The following is a 23,866-nucleotide window of genomic DNA, read 5'->3' on the forward strand; positions in this document are numbered from 1 at the left end:
TGCCGACCAACACCACAGCTGCAGAACTATTCAAGTCTTTGAATGATTACATATCAGGAAAACTGAATTGGTAATTTTGTGTCAGTACATACGCATGGACAGAGTGGCTGCCATGACTGGACGGCTTTCTGTTTTCACTACTTGGGCCAAAGAAGTCACTTCAGAACGTGAGTCTATGCACCGCGTCATCCATAGTGAAATGCTGGCTAGCCGAAAAATGTCACCTGAACTTGGCAATGCTTTGCATGATGTGATTAAAATTATCAACCACATTAAAGTACAGGCCCTTAACTCACGTCTGTTCACGCAGCTCTGTGAGGAGATGGACACAGAGCACACACGTCTTCTCTCATACACAGAAGTGAGATGGCTTTCTAAAGGTGGATCACTAGCCAGAGTTTCTGAGTTATGAAACTGCTGCAGAGATTTCTTTCAGAAAAACAGTCACCACTGGCAGCACATTTCAGTAACACGGAACGGGTCGCAAAACTAGCTTACTTGTGTGACATATTCAACCTGCTCAACAAACTCAATCTGTCACTTCAGGGGAGAACAACAACTGTGTTCAAGTCGGCAGATAAAGTGGCTTCATTCAAAGCCAAACTGGAATTTGGGGGGAAACGAGTGAACATTGGGATTTTTGACATGTTTCAAACATCAGCAGAGATTTTGAAAGAGACTGACCCGGGGCCTTCTTTCTCCCAGCTGGTGCATGATCACCTATCTCAGCTTTCAAAAGAGTTTGAACATTACTTCCCACCCACAAAAGACCCCCAAACTGGGAAGGAATGGATCCGTGACCCATCTGTGAATAAGCCAGGTGAACTGACTTTGTCCGTGCTAGAAGAGAATCAACTGCTTGAGACTGCAAATGACGGTGGCCTTAAAAGTATGTCTGAGACAACTTCAAATCTCCATACATTCTGGATTAAAGTCAAGGGAGGATATCCTGGGATTGCTACAAAAGCACTGAAAAGCCTGCTTCCATTTCCAACATCCTATCTTTGCGAAGCAGGGTTTTCTGCAGTGACAGAAACCAAAACAAGATTACAGAGTAGGCTGGACATAAGCAACACACTTCGGGTGTCACTGTCTCCCATCTCCCCCAGATGGGACTGTCTAGTTGCAAGAAAACAAGCTCAGGGCTCCCACTGATTCTGCATTATGGTGAGTTGTATAATTACTTCATTATATATGACAATGTCATAATAATAGAAATAAAGTGCACAATAAGTGTAATGGGCTTGAATCATCATGAAACCATCCCCCACCAGCCCTCCCCTGGTCCATGGAAAAACTGTCTTCTACAAGTCCAGTCCCTGGTGCCAAAAAAGTTGGGGACCGCTGACCTAGAAGCAGGGTTTCTGAAGTAAGGGAAGAACCCACCTTGATGTTCATGAGAAGATATTCTATCAAAATCCAGGGAGAAAGAGAAAAGACTGTTTACTCTCAGGAATAAATGTGTTCACACTGGCACTCACGTGAGCTTCATCCTGTGACACGCAGAGCTCTCAACACATTCATCTTCAATCTTTCCCAGATGTTACTTTATAAGTAGGAAGTATCTAAACTGGAGATGCTGAGTGGGCCCTTCTGTCTGTAACAAGACCACCAACTGTATTGAAGGAAGTGCTGCAAATAATGAGGGAGAGAAGTGCCATCAGTTTTTCTTCCCATATTGTAATAGTAGCATAGTCACTTCATCATTCAGATATCATTTTTTTAAAAACCCTCATTGAACACTGCTGAAAATACTCTTCTGCCTACAGAAAAGAATGCTGATTGGAACTCTATTGGCTTAATCTTTTTAGTGTTTTGATCTTAAGGGTCTTTATTCATCTCAGCCTTTCCCATCAGGAAAGATATTCTTATATGATCTTTCATCAACTAATTTGCCTGACTTGAAAGTCACTAAATCTCTGTGAAAGTTCTTCTATTTTCAAGATGTTAAAGGGATTATAAAATCTATGATACAAACTGCTGGAAAAAATATTTTAAAAACTTCATTTTTAAGATTGTGGGTCATATACATTTTATTTTTTTATTCTCATTAACTTTCAATATACTCATCACATTTTTCTCCAAGTACATATGAAATATCGACCTTAGCTCCATGTGCTCAGACTCAAGAAAGAATTGCCACTTTCCTCCGGAATCTCCTGTGTGGGATTTTGGCTGTTTTCATTGATAATTTGGCCTTGATATACTGTCTTGACACACTAATAATAAACATGATCTCTTCAAAAAGAAGTAAATTTGCAGGGCAACATGCAAACAACTTTGAATAGTAAGGCACCTGTAGTGATTATACCTCACGTAGCTCTCCCATGTTGACAGGACACAGACATCTGTCAATATTGATGCCGTATCACATCCCCCTGTGCTTTGAAGGAGTGTTTCCATACAATATGGTATAGCTTCAGCCCCAGATTTCCGAACCTCACCCCTCTCCTCTCTTCCTTCGCGTATTTTCATAGGTAGAAGGTTGATGGTAGCTGGTCTCAGAAGCAGTTTCCAATTATGAATATCAAAGATTAGGGAGAAAAAAATCAAGGTGGTGTAGGTAAGTCAGATCTTATGACTTCCAGCAGAAAATATTCTAGTGGATTTCCATAGCTGCTAGAGTAAAATCTCAGCTCCCTCTAATGGCTCACCAGCTTTGAGTGGTCTGACTCCAATGCCCTTCCTTGACCTCAGCTTTATCTATACAGTAGCCCCCCCTTATCCACAGGGTGTACGTCCTGAGACCCCCATGGATGCCTGAAACTGCAGATAGTAGCGAACACTATATATGTATGCGTGTGTATACACACACACACACACACACACACACTATATATACACACATATACATACATACATATACACACACATAGGATTAATATGAGTATCTTCATAAGTGACTTGGTAGTGTGTCTGACACATACTAAGGTTTTCGCTCATTATTCCCCCCACCCCGTATGTTTGTATAATTCCTGTCCCCTCTATTAGGAATGTTATTTTACCAGTATTCAGCTCAAATGTCCACTCCTAAGAACAGCCTTTCCCAAATATCTCATCCAAAGAAGCAGAAACCACCCACTCTGACAGGTTACGCTTTCTCTCAGTGTCCTCTCTGCTCCCTTATGATTATCTCGTTCTCACATTTCTTTCCTTTCATTCTTTTGTTATTAGCATGCAAGCTCCATGAGGGCAGAGACCTTACTTCCTTTCAAATCCCTAGCTCTTGACATAGAACTTGTACACATATTGGGTATTTGTCTAAATATGTGTTTAATTAATTAGATATTGGAATTGGGAGATCGGATTCCAATCTCATTATTTGGAAAGTTATTTAATTTCTCAGAGTTTCAATTACCACATTTATAAATGAAGATAATTACAGTCTTTCTACCTCTGCCTCGGTATGAAGTGTAAATTGCATTATCTAAATGAAAGTGCTACAGAAACTGCAAACATTACCCAAATATTCACTGTTATTTAAAAGAAATAACTAACACAGGAGAATAAGTACAGACTAAGAGCCAAAAACTTAAATGCAATTCCCTTCATCTCCTTATTGTGAGACTCTGGGTAAAGACCTCCTTCCCTGAGCATCCCATTCTTCACTACAAAATGGTGGTTCCCGTTCTTCACTACAAAATGGTGGTGATATCACTTTATGAGGATTACATTACTCATCTAGACATTTGTAAAACTCGTGTGAATATGGACAGTTACTTATAAAGGAATGGAAACAGGAAGCCTTAACATTACCCACAGCTTGAATAGATAGGGGTCTTCCTGCTATATGTCTGATCTCTCTTTTATTTTAGAAAACTTTCAGTGGTATGTTCCTTCTCTACCTCTTTGAAAACTAAATTTTCTCTGAGCCTCCTGCAACCTGAGAATGTCTTCCTCTAGGACCTGAGACCCATCCTTTTGAGATGTAATCAAGAAAAATAGTACCCCATCTCCAAGTCTCTGTGGGAAGGCAGAAGCTGAACTTTGATAAGCAATTAGCAAACACAGGTGGTCTAATCACATTTACCAATGTCATCCAGTGCTTTTCCATTATTTCACCCCAACGGTTAAAAACTCTTCCACCTTTTGTTTTAGCAGAATTGAATTCAATCTCTCCCCTACTGCAATAAGCACAACTACAATAGTCTTGAATAAAATCTTCCTTGCCAGTTTAACTTGTCTGGTGCAATTTTTCTTCGATAAATTACAGGAGTGACGATAGCGACACCTTTGAATTGGGCTGAGTTCACTGCAAATTCACCAATACGATCTGGATTAGATTACCAATCCCGATAACTTCTCTCAAATTTTTCTAGCCTCCTTTTTTTTTTTTTTTTGGAGACTATATTTTAGAGTAGGTTTAGGTTCATAGCAAAATTGAAGGGAAAGGAGATTTCCCATTTACTCCCTGCCCCTACACATGCATAGCCTCCCCCATTACCAACATTCCCCAACAGGGTAGTACATTTGTTACAAGTGATGAACCTACACTGACACATAATAACTCAATGTCCACAGTTTACTTTAGGATTCACTCTTGGTATTGTACATTTTATGAGTTTGGACAAATGTATAATGACATATACCCATTATTTTAGTATCACACACAGTATTTTCACTGCCCTAAAAATTCTCTGTGCTCTGCCTATTCATCTCTTCTTCCTCCATGCCACCCCCCCTCCCCAAACCCCTGGAAACCTGGGTTTTATTGTCTCCACAGTTTTGCCTTTTCCAGAATGTCATATAATCAGAATCATAGAGTATATAGCCTTTTAAAATTGTCTTCTTTCACTTAATAATATTTATTTAAGATTTTTCCAAGTCTTTTCATGGCCTGATAGCTCACTTGTTTTTAATGCTGATTGATTTTCCATTGTCTGAATGTACCTCAGTTCATTTATCCATTCACCTACTGAAGGACTCCTGTTTGCTTGCAGGTTTTGGCAATTATGAATAAAGCTGCTAAAAACATTTGTGTGCATGTTTTAGTATGAACATAAGTTTTCAGCTCTTTGGAGGAAATACCAAGGAGTGCAATTGCTGAATCACATGGAAAGTGTATGATTAGTTTTGTAAGAAACTGCCAAACTATCTTCCAAAATGGCTGTACCATTCTGCATTCTTATCAGCAATGAATGAGAGTTCCTGTTGCCCCACATCCTCTCCAGCATTTGGTGTCATCAGTGTTCCGAAATTTGGGCATTCTAATAGGTGTGTAGTGGTATCTCATTGTTGTTTTAATTTACATTTTCTGATGACATATGATGTGAAGCATCTTTTCATACGCTTATTTGCCATCTGTCCTTCGCTCTTTACCTTCTAATATTTTCTCTTTTCTGTGTCAACTACATTTGAAAAGACCATTACCTCCAAGTTTCTCTCTATAATTGAGTTCACATGTAAATAATTTGATGACAGTGATTGCTTATCTATCTAATTTGGACAATCTTTATAACACTTGGCATTCTTGTGATTTAACACAATTCACTTTAGGTCCTCAGTCTCTGGTTCTGTGAAATGAGTAGGCTCAGACAATCCCTTTCAAACCCTGTTATTTGCTGAATTGAAAATGCTTCTCATCAAAGAGGAAATAAAAAAAATACCTAGAGACAAATGAAAATGAAAACACAACAATCCAAAACCTATGGGATGCAGCAAAAGCAATTCTAAGAGAGAAGTTTATAGCAATACGAGCTTACCTCAGGAAACAAAAAAAATCTCAAATAAACAACCTAATCTTACACCTAAAACAACTAGAGAAAGAACATACAAAATCCAAAGTTTCTAGAAGGTAACAATTCATAAAGATCAGAGCCAAAATAAATGAAACAGATTTAAAAAAACAAACATAAAAGATCAATGAAAATAAAAGCTGATTCTTTGAAAAGATAAAAAAAATTTATAAACCTTTAACCAGACTCATCAAGAAAAAATGGAGAGGGTTCAAATCAATATAATCAGAAATGAAGGAGAAGGTACAACCAACACCACAGAAATACAAAGGATCATAAGAAACTACTACAAGCAACTATACAGCAATAAAATGGACAACCTAGAATAAATAGACGAATTCTTAGAAAGGTACAATCTCCCAAGACTGGACCAGGAAGAAACAGAAAATATGAACTGACCTATTACCAGTACTGAAATTGAAACAGTAATTAAAAACCTCCCAAAAAACAAAAAAAAGTCCAGGACTGGTTGGCTTCACAGGTGAATTCTAACAAACATTTAGAGAAGAGTTAACGTTTATCCTTCTGAAACTATTCCAAAAAACTGCAAAGGAAGGAACACTTTTGAACTCAAAGATATCACAAAAAAAGAAAATTACAGGTCAATATCACTGATGAACACAGATGCAAAAATCCTCAACAAAATACTAGTAAACCAAATCCAACAATACATTAAGTGGATCATACACCATGATTAAGTGGGATTTATTCCAGAGACTCAAGGAATTTTCAATATCCACAAATCAATCAATGTGATACACCATGGTAACAAACTGAAGAATAAAAACCATATGACCATCTCAATAGATGTAGAAAAAGCTTTTGACAAAGTTCAACATCCATTAATGACAAAAAACAAAAACAAAAACAACTCTCCAGAAACTGAGCATAGAGGGAACACCTCAACATAATAAAGGTCATATATGACAAACCCACAGCAAACATCATACTCAATGGCAAAAAGCTGAAAGCATTCCCTTTAAGATCAGGAACAAGACAAGGATGTCCAGTTTTATTTATATACATATGTATAACTGAATCACTTTTCTGTACACCTGAAACTAATACAACATTGTAAATTAACTATACTTCAAAAAAAAAATCATGTCAGAAAAAATAAGATGCTTTTTAGAGGCTTTGTTTATATCTTAATACTGCATCTACAATCCTTTCAGATGTTTAAGGAATTATAAACTCTCTATCCAGAATATGCAAGATAATTGTGCTGCATAATTTTTAAAAGTTTGAAATGTATAGGTTTTTATAATTTTCCACCCATCATCACTACTGTACTGACACTATATTTACCAACAATTTACTTAAACCTCTGTGGGATAAATTCAGCTCTGAATGACATGTGGCAAAACCAATTTTAGATACCCAATGTCAAAATTAAATCAACATTTACTTAGCAGGAAATTACTACACTGCTTTAAATTTCCAAAGATTATTTTAATTTTGTTGCTCTTTTTAGAAGTTATCAGTCCTATGAAAATAGTATATTAGTGAGAAAATTTTACCTGGGTACATTTACATTTATTTATCTCATGCCTTTGCCTGTGGGTCTCCTTAGTTCCTGAACTATCATGCTCAGAATATCCCTAAATTCAGAACTGCTAAAGCATCTGCTTTCAGTAATACATTTGGAATTTCCAGACATAGAAGTACCCATGAAAATCAAATCAAAGGTATCACAGTAAATCAGATTTATATTTGACTCAATGACTGATTTTCATTTGATCAACTGCCTCATCTCTTTATCATCCTCTTACAGGTGGGTCACTGTTAAGCGTCATGGTTGCTTTATGTCAAAACAAAGTGAAAATTTGATGTTATCAATCTGTAGGCATAAATTCAAATTTAGTAAGAATTTTCTTGAGAACCTATGATAAAACCTTCTTTGCTTTTCAAAGAACTAATCAGTGCAGATGGAACACAATGAATGCCCTCCATGTTTCATTTGGTTTTCCATTTTGCTACCATTTGGTAGTGGCTGTCTTGTCAGCAGATGAGTTTAGCAGAAACAGTTATTTTTTAGAAATAAAAATTATGGGTTAAGCTTTCTTCAAATCAATGTAATATAAGAATTTTAAAGAAACAAAGAGTTCCAAAAAAAGCAAACACTTTATGCTGAACCACAGTAGAAAATAATGTTTAAAGAGTCTCAAAATGATTCAATTTCTTTTTTCTGAATAATTCTAAAGTTTGAGATTACAAGGATATTTTCCAAAATATCCTAATAATTACCTCTGCTCTTTCATTATGATTCAGAAAAGAGGAAAAGAAGTCTAGAATTTATTGAACACATATATTGTCTCATTTATTCCTCACAACAAGCTCCACAAGGGAAGAATTGTGATTTCCATTTTATAAATAAGAAAACTAAAGCATGGAATGCCTAAGTAGAATTTATCCAAGGACATAAAACAGAAAAGTTAAAGCCAGGTTAGAAATTAGTTCTGTTTAAGTCAAATCCCATACTTTCTTCCTCATACTACACTGCCTCTGGCATTAAAAGAATGTTCAGGAGAAAAGAAGCAATGTTAAAAAGAAAACAGCCCATCTTGATGATACATGTGCTCTGTCCTTCAGTCCCTGCAAAACAGGAGGTCTGAAGTAAAGCACAGGTTTGATTTAGAGCCTTTGCTGTATTGTTTCATTGGACAGGGGACCTATGAAGTAGTACATTACATGGTTTCTCAGGAAAAGGATTTGAGGACTTGGTAATGCTCTAAAACATTTTGCAATGGATTAAGGAGAGAAGAGTGAGAAATCAAACATCTCCATGCAAACATAATGGGTAGCACACATTCCTGGCATAATTTTTTTTCTTAGAGATTTGCAAAGCTATAACTAGAATTCAAGGCCAGGGATAATTTTTCAATTACAGATGTCATACAAATTTCTTTCTGGCCTAATTTATGAAATGTAATTGTCACTTTGTCCATACCCCTAGAAGAAAGGCCTTCTGTATTATCTGGTTGCTTTTCTTAAAGCAATGTTCTAAGTTTACTGTTTCCAAGTTCAATGACCTTAAAGAGGAATTCTGCCTGAAATTAGTGAAACTTGGATTAAGATGTTGTTACCTTAGAGCTCTTTCCATATTTCAGAACTCAACTGAACTCTATCACATGGACTCTGGTCCAGCAAATGGAGGTTAACAGCTACATTCTAAACCCAAGCCATCCTTGAATGTGTTCATGCTGTTCTCCCTGACTGAAATGTTCATTTCTAACTCCAATACCACCAACCAGTACCACCTAAGGAATCCCAAGATTATCTTGTATTACTTGCAAGTAATAGAAAATCCACCTAACAGTGAGCTAAACAATAAAGACCTTAAATATTCCAAAATTCTATAAATGCAGAGGAACTCAGTTTCAGGCTTTGGTTTATTTTCTGTCACAAAAAAATTTCAAGGAGCTAGTGTTTTCCTTCTTTCAGTTGTATCAGTTGTTGGGGTTCATTAGATGGCATAATAGTCAAGACTACAGCTACTGGAATTAGACTAAATGAGTTCAAAATTTACTTCTGTTTTATGACCTTCAGAATGTACAAGTTCTCTGAGCTTTAGTTTTTTCATCTATAACATGGAAATAAAAATAGTATCTAGGATTTAATGACATAATATATGTAAAGTGGAGATTTAATATTCTAATATGAAAAACTGTAAAAATCTTAAAATAGTACCTGGCAAATAGCATTACATAAATATTTTCCATTATTTTTGTGCTCATGGGAAAAACTAGTTTCTTTCTTTCTCTCCCTCCCTCCCTTCCTCCCTCCCTCCTTCTCCTCACTCTCTGATAATTAGGAAGGAAAGATCTCCTAGAAGCCACCCAACAGCTCATTGGCCAGGATTGTATCACATGGCTATGCCTAGATGCAAGGAAAGCTGGGGAAGTGAGCTCCTGGTCTGGGAGTCAGGTTTTTGACTCCCAGAAGTGGGGAAGGGTTAGAGTGGGGAGAGGAGTGACTGTTCAACAAAAGGTGGCTGCCAAAATCACTCTCTGTATCCAACAAAAAATCACTAGTTCTTCAAGGGTCCCCCACTAGTTCCTCAAGTTCTTCAAATACTCCCTCTTCCATGAGATCCTTCCTGACTTCCAAACCAAGAGTTATTTTTTCCTTTCTTGGAATACTCTATATAGCTGTGGAAATTGTCAAAATAGATCATGTGTTATACATTAAAAATGTTTAACATCAGCGAATTTAAAGCTGAATGGGACTATAAACATAACCTTGTCCAACCAGCCTTGTGATGATCAAATTACTGATACTTCTACAACAAAAAATTAATTAAAATAACAAAAAATAGTTACCATCTGAGGGTTTATCCTGTGTCAGGTGTGATAATAGGTGTTTCATCTAAGTATTTTATTTACTCTGTACAACAGTCCTACAACATTGAAGTTGCAATTCAACTTGCTTCAGAACATATTCCCTGCAAACCTCCTCTCCCTCAACCCCTTAAAAAATGTAGCTATTCAACTATTCACTTAATTCTCAAATTAAAAACAAATCTATAAGCACAAACATATAATCAAAAAGACTTAATATGGGGGAAATGCTTGAAGCAAGCAGAAACTTTAATAATTCTCTACCTAACTTTCCATTTTTTTACTGGGGATTGATAGTCATCTAAAAAAATTAAATGGTTGAATGCCCAGACATTTGCTTACAGACTTTCTTTAAATTCTTTCATTTAGTCCAGTTTAGTGACTATCAAATTTTAGTGTGTAAGAGGTACTGTACAGCATATGTATATGTGTGCATATGTGTATATATATATACACGCACACACATAGGAACACATACACACACAAAATTGTGGGTGCTGTATTTCATAAGTGATGGGATATTTTCAGGAATAATATTGATTATATGGGATTATCATTCCACCTTTTACTTTAGAAAATAACTTAGTGTAACATCTGGATCCATTATTACCATTTTACATATCAGAAAATGGTCTCAGAGAATAAGTTACTTGCCCAAGGACATAAAGCTAGTAATTAGTTTAAGTGGGAAATTGTAACCCCTATTGGTCTGACCTAAAAGTCAAAGTGGCAGATAGCAATACTGCCTGCTTTTCCACATCCCACCTAAGGTGTTAATTCCTTCAGTGCAGAAATTATCTCTTTGTGTTGCCTGAGCACTTACTTAGCCCAGTATTTTATGAATAGGTGACGATCAATGCATATGTGTTGTAATGAGAACTCTGACAATTAATTAAAAAAAATAAATCTGAGAATCATCTTTTTTATTTTCTGGTTCTCAAGTGCTAAAAGTCTCAGAGGAGAAATAAGAACCAAAGTTGACTAGAATTAGCAATAAGAGAGACCTCCACACACCCTAATTCTGTCAGCACAAATAACAGAGGTATTACCTGTGCCTGTGTAAGTGGGTATTTTCTCATAAAATTAAAGCCTAACTTGTGAACTAGTCTCATCCCCTCTGGCATTCTGCATCACGTTTAACACAGTCCACAAACTTGGGTATGGAAAATGAATCACATTTCCTTATTTTCTTTGAATCAACTTAAAGCCAACTCTAAGCCTTCATCTTTCCAGGCGGCTGATAAATCTAACCTTGGTTATTATCTCCAAGGCTCTATCCATACCCTCAATAAGGGTTATGACAAGACTTGTGCTCCCCAAAATCAAGGTGTGTTCCTCTGACCATTATCATCTGTCTCCACCCATTACTGCTGAGATTCTTATGCGTTGCATACATGGTCTCTTCAAGGCTGTGTTACGTATCAATAGAATCCAACTTCCTTAAGTATGATGCTTAATTTTATGTGTCAACTTGGCTAGGCCAGAGTACACAGATATTTGGCCAAATACATCTGGATGTTTCTGTGAAGGTATTTTTTTAAAGGAGGTCAGCATTTAAATCAACAGACTTTGAGTAGAGCAGATTATCCTTTATAATGTGTGGGCCTCATCTAATCAGCTGAAGGCCATAAAACAAAGACTGACCCTTCCTGAGTAAGAGGGAATTCTGCTTGCAGTATACCTTTAGATGTAAGCTACAACAACAGCTATTCCCTAAGTTTCCAGCCTGGAGCCTGCTTACCCTGTAGACTGGAACCTGCCAGTCTCCACAACTGTGTAAACCAATTTTTTCAAATAAATCAATCTCTTTCTCCCCACCTCTCTCTCTCTCTAGATATGACTATGAATATAAATATGAATATGAACATAAATATAAATATATATCCTATTGACTCTTTCTCTAGAGAGCCCTGACTAGTGGGTATACTACACACTACACATCACACTACTCTGGAGGCAATCCTTGATATCTGATGAGAGCACAAACCTTCCTCTCCTTTGGACTTCCCAGGATACTGAGCTGGTCAAATGACTGTGAGCTAAGACTCCATTACTTAGCTCTGTTCCTATGGATAGCTTTTGAAATAAGTAACCACGCCCAATGCTAGCTTTCAAAACTCTATCCTTCCCTTCCTTTATTCACTTAACATGCACTTTTAATTAATTCAATTTGAAGAGATATGGGTAGACTTCACCATCTCTTGCCCAAATTATAACAAGTGACTTTACTAATTCCTTTGCTTTAAAATTTCCATTCTCCATAAAGCAATCAATATGACCTTTTAAAAATATAAATCAGTTCACATTATTCCACTGCTTAAAATCTTCCAATGTTTTTTTCTGCGTTGATGGTAAATTCTAAACTCACTGTCATCATGGCCTATGAGGCCCCACCTGACCTGGCCTCTGCAACCTCTTCAAATTGATATCATACACCAGCCACAGTGGCCACATTTCTGTTGTTCAATCAAGCTAAACTTTATAAGCAAATGGCAACTTAGGCCTTTAGTAATTGCTAGAAAAAAGGCTTGGGATGCTCTTCCCCCAGATTTTCTCCTACTTTCCCATAGCAGGCACAGTGAAGCAGTACCTTTCATAGACAGAACATTTCCGCCTGCCTAGTCTAAGTCCAGCTACCCATACCACCCCTCACTACCTTCTCACACTAGTTTATTTTCATCACAACACTATTATCTGAAATTATCTTGTTTATTTGTTTGCTTGTATGTTGCCCATTTCTTCCCCTAGAATTTAAGTTATAAGAGAGTTAAAACTGCCTGCATGTTGATCCTGAGTTTATAGGGCCTGGCATAATAATCATTTCATAAATATGTGTTGAATGAAAAAAAAAACCCTCAACAAGGTACTGTCCATTATTTATGGACAAAGAAATTTGAATTTCCTATCATTTTTTAAATGTTTTGAGATAATTGTAGATTTACTTAAGTTGTAAGCAATAAGAGAGTTCCCATATATGCTTTACCCTATTTCCCCAAGGGTTATACCTTATGAAACTCTAGTATAATACAACTACCAGAATATTGATATTGATATAGTCAAGATACAGAACATTTCCATCACTACAAAGAACCCTCCTGTTTTTGTTTTATAGCCACACCTACTTTTCACATCCCCATTCTTAACTCCTAGTAACCACTAATTTATTCTCCATTTCTATAATTTTATCATTTCACGAATGTTATATAAATGGAATCATACAACTTTTGGTATTAGCTCTATTTATTCAGCATAATTTTCTGGACATTCACCCCAATTTTGCATGTTTGTTCCTTTTTATTGCTCAGTGGTATTCCATGGTATGGACATTATTCTATAGTTTTCTTTTTTTTTTCTTTTTAACTGCCTTTGATTTTGGTATCCAGGTACTACTAGCTTCATAAATTGAGTTAGAAAATGTTCCTCCTCTTCTATATTCCGAAAAAGATTGCATTAAAATGGCATTAATTTTTTAAACTTTTGGTAGAATTCTCCAGCAAAAACATCTGGGCCTGGATATTTTATTTCAGAGGTTTTTAAGTTAAAATTTTAATGTACTTAATATTTATAGAGCTATTCAAATGTTCTATTTCATACCAGGTGAGTTGAAGAAGTTTGTGCTTTTTGACAAATTTAAATTATCCATGTTGTCTAATTCCTGTGTAGACACAAGACTGTAGCATTCCTTCATTATCTTTTTGACATCTGAAGTGTCTGTAGTGATAGCTTCTATTTTATTCCTGATAGTGGTAATGTTTTGTCGTCTCTCATTTCCTTTTGTCAGTCTTGCTAGAGGTTTGTCAATTTTATTGATCTTCTCAAAGAGCTAGCTTTTTGTTTCATTTATATTCTCTGTTGTCTGTTTTCAATTTTCTTGATTTCTGTACTTATCTTTATTATTTCCTGTCTTTTTCATGCTTTGGGTTTAATTTAGTCTTTTTATTCTAGGTGCTTGACGAGAGCTTATTAATTTGAGATTTGCTTATCTAATGTAAACATTTAGTGTTATAAATGTTCTTCTCAAAGCTGCTTTAAGTGTGTCCCACAAATTTATTGCTTATATTTTAACATTCATTTAATTCAATGTTTTCTTTGTTACCCCTTGAGAGTTTCTCCTTGACCTATAAATTATCTAGAAGTATGTTGTTTAGAACTGTGTTTGTTTCCAAGTGTTTAAAGATTTTCCAGTTATCTTTCTGTTACTGATATCTAGTTTAATTCTATTGTGGTAAGAGAACAAATTCTATACAATTCAATCCATCTAAATTTGTTGGGGTTTGTTTCATACCTAGAAGATGGTCTATCTTGGTATATGTTCTGCAGACACTTGAGAGGAATGTGTATTCTGCTGTTGTTTGCTGTAATGCTCTATATAAATTGATTATACCTTATAGGTTGATGGTGTTGTTATTTCATCCTTGCCAATTTTCTATTTGCTATGTCAGCTGCAGTTATGAGAGTTGTAATGAGTTAAACTGCATCCTCAAAAAATATATCTTCACCCTAGAAATGGTAAATGTGACCTTATTTTTAAAAAAAGAAGGGAGGGTGGACTTTGAAGATGAAATTAAGTTAAGGATCTTGAGATGAGATCATCCTGAATTTAGGATGGGTCCTAAATTCAATGATAGGGGTCCTTATTAGGGAAAGGCACAGAGAGATATTTGTGACACAGAGCAGAAGGCTGCGTGAAAATGAGAGCAGAGATTGCAGTGTCTATAAGTCAAGGAATGCCAAGAATTCATGGCAACCACCAGAAGTTGGATGAGAAGCATACAACAGTTTCTTCCTTAGAGCCTCCAGAAGAAAACATTTCTACCACCAACTTGATTTCAGGCTTCTGGATTCCAGACTGAGAGAGAAATAATTTCTTTTGTTTTAAGCTGCCAAGTTTGTGATATTTTGTTATGGAATCCTTAGGAAACTAACACAAGGGTGTTGAAATTTCCAATTATAATCATGGATATGTCTATTTCTTCTTTAAGTTCAATCAGTTTTCCTTCACATACTTTGTAGCTCTGTTGTTTGGTTCATACACACTTAGGATTTTAACACATCTGATATTAATATACTAATCTCTGCATAATCTATAAATATTAACCTAACTTTTTTGTTATATTTGAAGTGAATTTTTGTAGTCAATATAAAAGAAAGCTCAAGTTTTTAGTTTTGTTTATTTAATTCACTATGCAAGTCTCTGTCTTTTATTTGGTATACTTAGACCATGTACATTTAATGTAATTATTGCCATGTTACAACTTAAGTCTGTCATTTTATTTTTTGGTTTCTGTTTGTTCATCCTTTTTCCTATCTTACTATAGTTACTTGAATATTCTTTTCGAATTCCATTTTGATTTTTCTACAGTGTTTTTCAGTATGCTCATTGTATTTTTTTTAAGTAATAGTTCTATGTATTACATTAAATGTAAATAACTCCTCACAGTCTACTGGTATTAATGCTTTATCAGTTTGAGTAAAATGTACGAAGTTTATCTCCCTTTCATCCCTCGAGTATTCCTCATTTATAATCGCCTCAAATATTACCTATACATACCTACAGAACCATGGAATACTATAATCTTAGCTTTAACCATCAAACCTAATTTAGAGGGCTTCCTAGGTGGCACAGTGGTTGAGAATCCGCCAGCCAATGCAGGAGACATGGGTTCGATCCCTGCTCCAGGAAGATCCCACATGCCGCGGAGCAGCTAAGCCCATGCGCCACAACTATTGAGCCTGCACTTTAGAGCCCGTGAGCCACAGCTATTGAGCCCATGTGCTGCAACTACTGAAGCCCACGCGCCTAGAGCCTGTGCTCCACAATAGGAGAAGCCACGGCAATGAGGAGCTCACGCACCACAACGAAGAGCAGCCCCCACTCACCACAACTAAAAAAAAAAAGCCTGCACATAGCAAAAAAGACCCAACATAGCCAATAAAATAAATAAATAAATAAATAAATAAATAAATAAATAAATAAATACCTAATTTAGAAAACTCTAAAGGAGAAGAAAAATTTACAGTATTGACCCATAATTCTGCTCTTGCCATGCATGGTGTTTATTCCTTTTTTTTTCCCTTTGCCCTCACTGTGCAGCTTGCAGGATCTTAATATCCTGACCAGGGATTAAACCTGGGCCATAGCAGTGAAAAAGATGAGTTACTGGACCACCAGGGAAATCCCATGGTTATTCCTTCTTAATGTTTCAATATTTCCTTCTTTTAGCATTTATTTTCTATTTAGAGAGTTTTCTTTAGCCATTCTTTCAGAGTAGGTCTGTTGTGACAAATTATTCTAATTATCTTTCATCTGAGAATATCTTGATTTCCCCTTCATTTCTGAAGAATATTTTCACCAGATATAGAATTCTAGATTATAGTCCTTCCTTTTCTTTTAGGACTTGAAAAATGTGCACTATTTTCTTCTGGCCTCCATGGTTTCTGACAAGAAATATACTGTCATTTGAATTGTTTGTTCCTATTATTAAAGAGTCACTTCTCTCTTCTTGCCTTCAAGATTTTTTTTCTTTTTCTTTAATTTTCAGAGGTTTGACTATAATGTGTCATCATGGATTTTGGGGGGATTCATGATTAGAACAACTTCTTGACTGACTTTTAATGTATTTAAAATAGGAAGCTTTCAGTCATTATCTCTTTGATACTCTTCTAGGCCCACCCTCTTTTTCCTCTTCTTCTGAAGGGACTCCAGTGACACAAATGTTAGATCTTTGGTTGGCCCCATGTCCCTGAGGCTCTGTTTATTCTTTTCAGTCAAGTTTACCTCTGTTGTTCAGACTGGGTAATTTTCATTGTTCTATCTTCAAGTTCCTTGATCCTTTCCTCTGACCCTTCTATTCTGTTAGAGTCCTTCCATTGAGTTTTTTATGTCATTCTATTTTTTCAGTCCTAACATTTCCATTTGATTCTTCTTTATATCTTCTATTTCTTTGCTGAGAATTTGTTTCATTTTTGACTCTCTATTTTTTCATTTGTTTCAACTATGTTTGTAATTGCCCAAAGCATTTTTATGATAGCTCCTTTAAAGTCTTTGTCAGATAATTCCAAAACTTTTGTCATCTTGATGTTAGTATCTATTGATTACTTTTAATTCAAATTTTGGAAACGACATTTTCAATATCACACTATGAGATTCTGGATATTATTCTAACATTCTATTTTTAGCTATATTTTTTCCCTGACACAACTGTAGCAAAGGAAGTGGGGTACACCATCTCATTACTGTGAGGGGAGGGTAAAAGTACAGGTTCTCCACTTGAAGACCACTAACACTTGATGGCAGGAGGGGCTCCTTGATACTGCTGGCAGGGGTGGGAGTTCTGGGTCTCCACTAGGCCTCCACTAAGACTAAGACTAAGACTAACACTAGCACTAAGACTAAAACTACCTTGGCTGGGAGGAGTAGAAGTGCATGGGGCACCATGGGTTGGTGAGGGGTGGCCTCCTTACACCCGGGTATTGGTGAAAATCCAAATTATCCACTAAGCCTCCTCTGACAGCACCCCAGTGGGGAGGATGGCTGCCTTATTACTACTGAATACAGGTCCAGGATTCCCATACAGTCTCCAAAGATGGTAGGGGGATGGAAGTGGGGATCCACCACCTTCAAGCAGGGATGAAGGTCCTGGCTCCCTACTCAGCCTTCTCTGACATCACCAAAGCAGGAAGGTTGGGGTGCCTCATTACAGCCTCTAGGAGTTCCCTACTTGGCCTCTGCTGGCAGGATTGGAATTTGAACTACAGTTTTTTCTGTGATGTTTGGCTATAGTATACTAGTTACTGTCTAAAACATTTCTTTCCTGCTAGGCTGCCCCTGTGCTGGCTAGAGAGATCAGGCTTTTGTTTTGTTGTTGTTGTTGCTGATGTTGTCACTGTCATCTGACCATCGACATTTCCAGGCTTCTAGCTTCTTCAGCTCCAAGTGTAGGCTATATGAGGCAAAAAGAAAATTGAAGGAACTCATGACAGTATTAATTCTTGGGTACAAAGGACCCTAGTCTGCCTTCTTTGCCCTAATTTTCATGGCCTTTTTGTTTGTTTTATATGTAATATTTTTAGATACACTTAGCAGGAGGAATACCCAAAAATTCATCTAATCCCTCTTCCTGGAAGTAGAAGTCTCCAAATCTCATATAATTTTTATTTGTCATGAAATTATTACTCATTTAAAAAAAAAATTTTCTATCATTAAAATGTGTAAAGCCCTTCTTAGCAGGCAGGCCAAACAAAGACAGGTGTGAACTGGGTCTGGCTCATTACCATCAATTTGCCAATCCCTGAAATAGGTCAAGATTTCAGTACTATGATTTCTCTTGCCACATAGACACAACAGCCATCCCAAAAAAGGGAGATAGGTAAGACAGACATTGGAAAGGTAAAAATAGCTTTTCTCTTTTCTAATATCTGGGAATTGGGGAAGAAAAGGTTGGGAGAATGCATGAGCAGGATCAGATTAAAATTACAAAAGATCCTAAATGTCACAAGAGACTTCATGGTTCCCTTTAGATATAATTCCAAATAAAAACAATACGAAGTCATAAAGTAAGTATAAGAAATGCCAACAAAATTTTGAGTTTTCTATGACTACTTTTCTCTTTAACTGTGAGATATCCATGACTTCAAATAAAATTCTGAATGATTTCCCTTCTTTGTTTTTTCTCTAAGCATATCTCTCATCCACTTGTGGAGTAATCCAACTTGACAAATTAATACATAAATACAGTAACTTCCTCTTATATGCAGACATTAGTTGTATGTCTAAAAGAGGTAGCAGAACACATTCAAGCAAATCACAGTCCAAATAGTAAAACATGTAAAAGAAAGTTATAAATGGGAGAGATAGCTTGAAAGTAGCTAATAATAACTGCTAAGACAAAATGAGAAAAATACTAAATACCTGGGAAGCCGAAAAGTATCAGGGAAAATAACTGTTTCAAAAGCCCAAGATAAAATTGACAGAGGAGAAATTCAGACAGAGTCTTACAATGGAAAAGTCACACAGCTGCAAAGCATTTTCAGTGTGGGCTGGGCAGGGGGTGGGGTGGAGGAAGACAATGTTGAACTCATATAGCAAATGAATGCACTGCCACATCCTATTGTTCAGCTGAGCCAGCCTGAAAATTCATGCAAAGTGCAGAATTAGTATACATAATTTTACTCTGACGCTTTCTTCCTTAAATTGCTATTAAATTTTAAATAAACTGAGACATGAGCATTTACTAAAGTCATTATGATTCCATTACCCATGGCGTACAGATCTGTACCCATCACGCCAGACACTCTTTGCACTGAATTCTGTTCAAAGTTTCTCTTCTGACTTTTTATTTATTTAGTTTGCAGATCTTCAGTAAGAAACACCCAGTGTCATCTGAAAGGACACATATTGCAAAAAACTAATTTCCTCCTTTACTGGAAGTATGTGATGTGTGACTTCCCATTGAGTACAACTGCCAACAAGGCACAGGTGTGCACTGCATGAGGAGGTGAAAATGTGATTATAGGAAGAGAAATGTTGTGATTCTGTCCCTATATCCATAATGTAATCGAACCCAAATGAGTTCCTACTTTTCTTTCCCATAGAAAACACCAAGCCTGGGAAGCAAGAAAACCAAAAACTTTGCCATATCCAGATTCATAACTACTGTAACTGGATTTAGAACTAAGAAGAAAAGCTTTTACTCCCCCTTCATTGATTCTTTGGTTTACGACAGAAAATTGTCCTGGCAATCTCTTGTGTTCTAATTTTTTTCATGCTATACTAGTTTAATTGGTAAAATCTAACATCAAATGGGTTTTCCCTATTCTTAAATTTAACTAAATCAAGCATTTAACACCTCATTCTTTAAAAGGTAGTTCAGAAAAAGTGTAACTTCCCTTTGTATTTTGTGACAGAAAAGTTGTTTTAACTGGAAATGCTTATAAATTTGACTCAGTAAAAAGAAAAATTGAACTTATCTAAACTAAATAAGTCAAGACATAAAATAAAATATAATTCATTCAACAGCTACTTATTTCAACTCAGATGGGTGAAAATAACTTACATACACAGTTATTCAACATAGGATTGTTTGCATTAGCATGTTTGGAAGAAAAACCCTAAATATCCATTAATAGGGGACTAGTTAAATAAACTGTGGCATATTTATACATTGCACCCATAGTAGAAGGATAACCAAGATCTTTTTGTACTAATATGAAATAATGATCTCTAATACATATGACTCTAATATTCTATCCTTTGTTTTAAAAAGATAAACAAGGAAGAGAAAAAGATGGCGGCGAAGTAGAGAGACGTGGAGTGCATCCCTCTCCACAGATGCATTGGGAATGCACGGAAGGACGCAGTCATTCCCACAGAGAACCAGCTGAACACCAGCAGACGGCCTCGGACACCGGAAAGGGCTGCGGAGAACCTGACATAGCCGGTAGGGAGGCATCTACGAGGGCTCAAAGAGGGTGAAGCGGCGGAGCTGTGGCAGACGGGAGGGAGTGAGAAACATACGGAGGGTCCGCAGCGCAGCTCAGCGTTCCCGGACCGAGACCTCGATCCGCGGCTGAACGGAGGGTCCAGGAGCGGGAGCGTGGGAACCGGAGAGCTGGTTCAGGGGGAGAAACATTGTTGCCGGTAGGGTGACGGACCGAGAGGACAGGAGGGAGGAGGTCCGCGGAGAGGAGTGCCGATCCCTGAGAGCTGCCCGGCCATGATGGCAGCTGGAGGCTGCAGGCTCCCGGGCGGCGGGGAGGAGCCGCGCGCATAGCCTCTCTCTCTCTTTCTGCACCTCTGCAACAGGCAGCGGAGAGACGCCCCGCGGGGCCACATAAGGCGCTCAGGGATAACAAGCACCCTCAGGCGCTCGGGCGGGGCTAGATTAAAACTCCTTGCAACGCCAGCAGCAGGGAGGCTGCCGAGAGAAAAAAAAAAAAAAAAACCAGCATCAAAAAGAAAAAACCCCGAGAGAGGCCCAACTCTAAGACTTTCTGTGTACGCCTGAGCCACCAGCGCCCTCTGCAACAGGCACCTCCAAGCCTGACTGAAGGAACAGTGCGCCACTGCTCACTCCCTCCCAGGAGAAGGAGCCACTATTGCACCCTCTCCCTCCCCACACACCGAGGCTTACAGACGAACAATAAAGGAACCTCTGCTGGTCACAGAATAACGCAAAAAAAAAAACACAAAGCAAGGAAAAGGACACTTACAGCTGAGACGCTAAGGAAACAGAAATAGTAGTATCAATACCTATTGAACTGGTCCATTCGGGGATCAGTTCTGGATTTTTTTTTTTTTTTTCCTTTCTCTTTTTTTTTTTTTTTTTTTTTTGATTTATTAAATAGGATCTTAGCCCTAAGGGATCTACAAGTTTTACAACATAATTTTATAAGGATATTTTTTACTCTTTTTTTTTTTTTTTTTTTTTTGCCTTTTAAAATACTTCTATATCTAGCTAAGTTTTTGGTAGTACGGACTAAATATCTTTCATACTTTCCTTTCATCCCTTTCTTTTATACACTTCTATTCCTTTCTTTTTCTTTGCATATTTCCAACCACATTACGCTCTTCTGTTCCCCTTTCTTCCAGCCATTTTAAGTGTATTTTATCTTAACATACTTATAAGCAACACTATCGGTCTGCTCAGACTCCTTGCTCTATTCTCCAGATGATGCACTGCCTTGGTATTAATATTAGGCTTTTGTCTTTATCTTAGTTCTTAGTACAGTTGTCTAATTACATTCTGAGAATCTCCATTCTCTCTGGTGGTACTCCAGCTCATTTCTATATTTGATCCTAGCTTACAAAATCTCCCTGGATTGATGTTTGTATGTGTAGGGTGTTATTTGTTCTTTGTTTGCTTTTGCTTTTGTCTCTGATTTGTTCTGTTTCAGTTGTCAATTTCTGCTGGGTTTCTCTCTGAATATCTGATAGCACACTGGGGTTCTGTCAGGTCTTTCTAGAGCCTTATGTCCTAACGGATTCAATAATTGTGTGTCTTATACATGTATGTGTTTCCTAGACTGAATATTCGTCTAATCCAATACTTGGACATTAGTCTGAGGCTTGGACAGTCTTCTATAAACACCTCTATCACCAGGACAAGCAACCCCAAAAGCTTGGACAACCATGAGGAAACAAAGAAACACCATGCAGGCAAAGGAGCAGGAAAAAAACCCACAAGACCAAATAAATGAGGAGGAAATAGGAAAAATGCCTGAAAAAGAATTTAGAGTAATGATAGTAAAAATGATACAAAATCTCGATAACAAATTAGAGAAAGTACAAGAAACAGTTCATAAGAACTCAGAAAAACAAACAGCAATGGATAACAAAATAACTGAAATTAAAAATACTCTAGATGCTCTAACCAGCAGAATGACTGAGGCAGAAGAACGAATAAGTGAGTTGGAAGATAGAATGGAAGAAATAAACGCCACAGAGCAGGAAAAAGATAAAAAAATAAAAAGACTAGAAGACAGCCTCAGAGACCTCAGTGATAACCTTAAACGTACCAACATTCGAATTATAGGCATCCCAGAAGAAGAAGAAAACAAGAAAGGGTCTGAGAAAATATTTGAAGAGGTTCTAGTGGAAAACTTCCCCAACATGGGAAAGGAAATAATTCACCAAGTCCAAGAAGCACAGAGAGTCCCATACAGAATAAACCCAAGGAGAAATACACCAAGACACATATTAATCAAACTAACGACAATTCAACACAAAGAAAAAATATTAAAAGCAGCAACAGAAAAGCAACAAACAACATATAAGGGAAAACCCATCAGGATAACAGCTGACCTTTCTACAGAAACTCTGCAGGCCAGAAGGGAATGGCAGGATATACTGAAAGTCCTGAAAGAGAGAAACCTACAGCCAAGAATACTTTACCCAGCAAGAATCTCATTCAGATTTGAGGGAGAAATCAAAAGCTTTCCAGACAAGCAAAAGTGAAGAGAATTCAGCACCACCAAACCAGCCTTACAACAAGTGCTAAAGGAACTTCTCTAAGTAGGAAACACAAGAAAAGGGAAACACCTACAAATACAAACCCAAAACAATTCAGAAAATGGTAATTGGAACACACATGTCAATAATCACTTTAAATGTCAATGGATTAAATGCTCCAACCAAAAGACACAGACTGGCTGAATGGATACAAAAACAAGACCCTTCTATATGCTGCCTACAAGAAACCCACTTCAGACCAAGGGATACATATACACTGAAAGTGAAGGGATGGAAAAAGATATTCCATGCAAATGGAAGTCAAAAGAAAGCTGGAGTAGCAATACTCATAGCAGACAAATTAGACTTGAAAGTAAAGACTATTAAAAGAGACAAGGAAGGGCACTACATAATGACCAAGGGATCCATCCAAGAAGAACATATCACAATGGTAAATATCTATGCCCCCAATATAGGAGCACCTCAATACATAAGGCAAATGCTAACAGCTATAAAAGGGGACATCGACAGTAATACAATTATAGTGGGAGACTTGAACACCCCACTTACATCAATGGACAGATCATCCAAACAGAAAATAAATAAAGACACACAAGCTTTCAGTGACACATTAGACCATCTCGACTTAATTGATATTTATAGGACATTCCATCCAAAAACGACAGACTACACTTTCTTCTCAAGTGCACACGGAACATTTTCCAGGATAGATCACATCTTGGGTCACAAATCAAACCTCAGCAAATTCAAGAAAATTGAAATCATATCAAGCATCTTCTCAGACCACAATGCCATGAGACTAGATATCAATTACAGGAAAA

This window comes from Hippopotamus amphibius, chromosome 1 (assembly GCF_030028045.1).
Source record: "Hippopotamus amphibius kiboko isolate mHipAmp2 chromosome 1, mHipAmp2.hap2, whole genome shotgun sequence".
Taxonomy (NCBI): domain Eukaryota; kingdom Metazoa; phylum Chordata; class Mammalia; order Artiodactyla; family Hippopotamidae; genus Hippopotamus; species Hippopotamus amphibius.